Here is a 6,000-nt window from a genome sequence, read left to right on the forward strand (position 1 = left end):
CAGGAGTGTGTCCTGCGTGGAATGCATCCAAAATAACCCAAACCTGCCTGTAGTTAGGCCTTACAAATCATAACAAGGGTCCCGTGTTTTCGGTGTTTATTTTTCTTCCAATTCGGGGTGTTTTCTCGGGATTTACATTTCCCGCGGATTCAAAACTTTCAAATATAAAGTTCTGGCGGCCGAAAAAAAAAAAAAAGAAATCTGGGGTTATCGGGGTTTATGTTGAAGAAAATAATGCACGGACTAAATTGCCCAACCTTTAAACAGCCGGCGCGTGGCCCGAATACTTGAAAAATGTCTCCGTACCGATAATAAAAGAAAACAAAATAATGTGCGTGGTTAATCAAGAAAGAGCCGTTTCGAGGGCGGTTCATTATTGGCTGTGTTCTGGCAAACTGGAAATAAAGTTGTGCATCTAAATTTCTTCTCGCGAAGCTCGAGTTTTTTCATTACAACTACAGCTCGAATTCGCCTTGTTCGTCGGTTTTCACCGATTTCGACAAAGCCGACTCGGGGGCCTTGTCGTGTCTTGTTCTCCCTTTTCTCCTCGTCCTTGCTGCGCATAAGATTGCATAAGGTCGATTTTCGGGTGCTTATCGGTATTTACCGAGAACACGGAACACTAATCATAACCCAAGCATAATCCACGTACAATACATTCTGTGCTCCCGGAGTTGATTACGATAATAAAGTGAAATTGAATTTTAATTTAGTGCCGGCTTTTCAGCACTCTTTATTAGTAGGTTCCACAATGCCAAATAGTAAACTATGCATATGATTTATTTGTTGATTAGGGGTATAAGAAGCGTTTTGGGGCTGCACCGGTCTGCTGTTTCTTTTCTCCCTCCCCTTCTCTATCGGCGCGAAGCATTAAATATAATGCTAAAGCTAATAAGCATGGCGGCGACTCAAGCACATTATTTGGACGATGCTAACAACAAAAAGTGAGCATTGTCTGGTGTGCCTTGTCCGAACTATTGTAGCGAGGCTCAGGCTTCGCCTCGCTGGTTCTTGCCCGCAGTGAAAATAACTGGGCGAACAATGGCCATATTTGTCGTCCAAAAGGTGAGTCAGGCTTCTTGCAGCTGATATTCTCGAAACAATACTGGCGTCGCAAGCAAAGTAAAATAAATGGCTGTGCCGGTATTTTCAAGAGTATTCACAGAAAGGCGATATCCGCCACGTTCCTCCGTGGAGCGCGCATCACGTCATATATTTACGTCATCCTTTCTTGACGCCTCGTGGCGCCGTCTTCCTACTTGGCGGCGGCGCGGTTCTTTATTCCACATTTCGTGGAATAAAAAACTTCCAAGGAAATATAAGGATTCTAATTGATTAACGTTCGACGAAACCCAGACAATTACATTTCTCGGGAACCTTACGATCGTTTTATCAAGAAAAGCAGAAATATATAGTTTTCTTAGTCCGACCGACGGGATTTAATGCAAATTATTTTGTGGAACCGTGGAATGAAAATTATACGCGTGCAAAAGTTAATTTACTGCTTATTGATATTTTATTACTGTCATCTAAAATATTCCCGAAGAAGAATGTGATGTTCGCTGTTTTTCAGCTGACATTTCTCCTGTTAGTGCATTTAGCAAACGAGCACCGAAATGTTTTCGGCGCTCGACTGTGATGTTTTCTTGCGTGTTTTAACTACGATATTATACCGGGTGATTTTTTTATTTCGAACGGATTTATTACAACAAATTCGTAAAAGATGCACTAATACCGTCTGTGCAGGTGAGTTATACGACCAGGGGGACATTATGTACGTGGGTGGCTAATCTTTGCCATAAGCCAAATGATTAATTAATTTTTTTAATCATATCTTTAATTGGGAAAAATAGACACATATTTAAAATTAGAAACTTAAAGAGCCTTATCGAAAACCACTAAATCAACTCTTTTTAAAATGACTTGAAGCTCGGGGGAAACTCAGTGGCGCGCCAAAGTTGCAACTTGTGAAGCAGGCGCAAAGCAAGGAGCGGCGGAACGCGGATGATTAGATCATTAGTGAGTTTTAGTATTACGTATACGAGCAAACGCAATCCCTACGCGTTTGCGTTAGCGTTGCGTGTTCCACGCTGCGCACGCGCGAAGTCGCCATGCGCCAATCCAAGGCCGCGGTTTGGGTCCGCGCGCGCGCAGTGGGGAACACGCAAAGCTAACGCAAACGCACAGGGCTTGCGTTCACTCGTGTACGCAATACTAAAACTCATTATTATCGCGTCCCGCCACTGCTACCTTTGCGCCTGCTTCACGAGTGGTAACTTTGGTGCGCCCCCGAGTTTCCCACGAGCTTCGAGTAGTCTGCAAGCAGCCGCAGACGTGGTCGAAAAATATGCGAGGGGATGCGGGCTTCGCTGCTCAGCTCAGAAATCGGAGCTGGTGGTCGTCCGGCCTAGGGCGCCCAAGAAAAACACGGAAGATGTGAAGGTGGCCCTGGAGGGCAAGGAAATTGTCCCCGGTCCCAGCGTCAAGATCCTCGGCTTTACCGTTCAGGCAGACAACAAAGCGACGACGTCCTTGTGCAGACTCAAGCACACGTTCGGAGCAGATCCTCCACATGCTCCGGCGGGTCGCAAGCAGGCAGAGAGGGATGAAGGAGGCAGACACACTCAGACTGGTGCAAGCCTTCATAATCTCGAGAGTCACGTACGCAATTCCGTACCTTTTACTTAGCAAAGGGGACACAAAGGAGATGGACATAATCATCCGGAAGGCAGTCAATCTCAAGACCGCTTTATTGGTTACAGAAAGCGGATCCGTAACCGCATGGCGCTGTAGTCCTAGCGATGCAGCAGACAAATCAGCGAAGGAACATGAGGTTTACGTCCGCCACCTGAACCCGCAGTGAAAATAATTTTAACCTGCGCCGCTCCGGTGGTTTGGTTCGGGTAAGCTAGCTTTAAAACGGTTTGTGTGCGTTTGTCCGTTTTCTTTTTTTTTAAATTCGTTATTAGTGACGGGTTTCTATTATGAACCGAGCTTGCTCTTATTAGAACTGCTTGGTATACGTTTCAGCTTTGTTCGTGCGTCACATTTCAAACAATGATTTTTTTTTCTATTTCTTTCCCTTTGTTTTTAGTAAGTGTGAGTTTGTTGTGATTGTCCCTTAGTTGTTCAAGACTGTCTAGAACAGGTCGTTGTGCGAGTACTGAGTCAACCTTGCAGCTTTGGTTGTGCGTCACATCTAAAAGCATTGCGTTTTCTAGGATGGTGGCCTCTTGATACTTGCGGCGAGGAGTTTCGGTGTCGCCACCTAGCGGAAGCACGGCACATCCCAAAGTGAGGACGCCGCCATTGCTTCTCAAGGCGGAATTGAGCTTTCGTTCAGCCTGCTAACTGAAGTGTTATTATTCTCTTTTTCTTTGTTTTTTCAGAAAAAAAACACAGAAAGACGCTTATTTGCAACTCACTAAGGTTTTACATTTCCACCTTTTCTAACTTTATTCGACAGTTTTTTTTTTCTATTTCGTTCTCCCACTTCCTTGCATAACAATCAAAAGCACCATTGCTGTCCTGGTCTCCTTTCTTGAGACAAACTTACAAGCCCTCTATACCGATCGTTGCCTCTTTAAAAATTCAGGAGCAGTCCTGTACCCATTTGCTTTTACACATGTCCTGGACTTTAACAAGTTAAATAACATCACCATCACCACCACGTTGATTATTTTAGTAATTACAGAGAAGTAGAGAATGCTCCCAGTATATGAAGTATTGATGACTGTGTCCATACAGAGTTAATGCAAAAAGAAATTTATTCTGCAGAGGCATACCATTTATAAGCCTAATTTGAAAAGAAAAAAGAAAACAAACCATGTTACAAAATTAAAATTAGAAGAAAAAATAAACATAGGCAAGCTCCTAGTGAAGATCGTTTTGTTAAATTATCTTTATCAGCGAGTCATTTTGTTGGGATCGCGCGTTTAAACGAACACATCATTTGATCGGCAGCTAACTCTTCAATGACAGCCATTTCAGACATTGCACAGATGTAGATGTTTTATGATGACTGTAATGACAATATAATTAGAGAGAGAAAAGATGTGGAATTTATTTATGTCGGACGTGCGAGTGAAGAAAGTAGTTTTGCGATTCAGTTATAATTACTGTCAATAAAAAGCAACAAACCCTAGGATCACAACCAGTATTTTGGGACGTGATATGACAAATTGTCTTGCTGACCTTAACCCGTCTAGAGTAATGAACACTTCTAGCATTGAGCCTTTAATTGCAATAGAGACAAAATCCTAATGGCGTCTGCCGGTAAGCAAAATAGTGAAACAGCAAGTTTAGGGTACAGCTCTTTTCTCCATCACAACACCCCGCAGCTACTGCACCGTAAGTAAGACAGCACTCGTTCATATGTGGTATCCTGGGGACTCGATTTGTTGAACATACACGGGAGTGTTCTTTCGTTTCGAACACAATAAAGAGAACTGTTCATTCTTTCAACTTTGCAGCGCGACAGGAGACACGGACGACATAAAGAGAGAAATTCAGGTTTGGGGCGGGGGGAGGCGGATTATCCAATTATCTTTGGCGCTGAGTCCCTCCAGTGCTATCCGTACGGAGAACGAAACAAGCACTCGCGAAGGATGGCAAGACATAACACAAGAAACAGCACGATTCGTCGTGAAATCATCTGATAAGTGGTTCGAGCACAAAATCGCGCTCACCTACTCCTTTGTGCCCTGTTTCAATGCGATCTCTGCTTCCCCAGTTGTGTTTCTCTCGGATATGGATGGAAACTCGTACCTTTTTATTCGCGAATGTTGTGTAACTGCTGAGAGAACAATGACGAACCACCGCGCCGCGTCCGAAATCTAGCAATCACACCGTACCGCTATGGCGCGCCCGATGTTAACTAACCGGGCATCCACACCTTCTGCGTATCACGTGATATTTACGTGCTTCTCAGTGGCGCTCCTGAACGTGGTTCTCGCTGCGAATAGAAGCAAAACAGTCCAGAACTTTTTGTTCAATCTAAAGTTGGTTGTTTGCTTTGCAGTTTTTTTTCTTTGTGTGTTGCTGTGGGTTTTGTTCTATAATTAAACACCTGGAATTTTAGCCGTCGGGCTTCGTGAATACAAGAAGGACGATTAAATAAAATAATTAGCCGAGTTATAGAGGTTGACTATTCATGTTTCTTTCCTACCACTGTCAAAACCTTTCCCTTCTTCTGTCCAGTATCGGGTTAAATCGATTATTTTTATTCGAGATGCCAAACGTCGTCTCTGCGCCCTGTCTTGTTCGTCGTTACCCGTAAAATACCGAAATCTGCCTCTGGTAGCCCGTAATGTCAGCTTTAGTACCCACTTCGACAGTTGAATTAACTGCTGAAAGTTATAGGCACCGCATGCACGACCACCACGAGGGAACGTACACTACCGCTGTGGGGGAGCCCAGGATAGCCGCGCTAGTTTGGCCCGTGGCGCTTTTGCTACCAAAACGAATAAAGCGCACCTACTCAAGGCATTAAATGTGCGTATCATACGATGCATAGGTAATCCATACGTTGTTTATTTCAGCTATATATCAAACAAACAGCAGACCCAGTCGACGTTCATGTGACAAAAGAGAGTATATCACCAAGCAAACCGCGACCCGCTTGCACCGATCACATTCGCCGCACCACCAATGGCGCTCACAACTCCGAAATATTGAAAAGCTAACTACACGGCGAAGAAACTGGCCCTCCTACCCCAAGAAAGAGGTCATCTATTCGTACGGGAAAGGTTTCTTCGAAGAAAAGGTCGGGAGCATCCTCTTCCCAGTCAGTAAGGCGAGCTAGGTTTTGCTTGGGGACGAGGTCCAGAAAATCATCGTAAAGATTTCACGCGTCCAAATTCTTTTTTTTTTTTTTTTGCTCTTTGATTTTGCGTTGGGTGCGAGCAACTCGAAGATAAAGGTTCCTCGCATTCAGTACCAAAATAGAAAAATTTTGTTTTTGGATCGTGGATGAACCTGGATTTTGGGTGGTAAAACAAG

The sequence above is a fragment of the Ixodes scapularis genome, unplaced genomic scaffold (genome assembly GCF_016920785.2).
Source record: "Ixodes scapularis isolate PalLabHiFi unplaced genomic scaffold, ASM1692078v2 PGA_scaffold5__190_contigs__length_132052651, whole genome shotgun sequence".
Lineage (NCBI taxonomy): Eukaryota > Metazoa > Arthropoda > Arachnida > Ixodida > Ixodidae > Ixodes > Ixodes scapularis.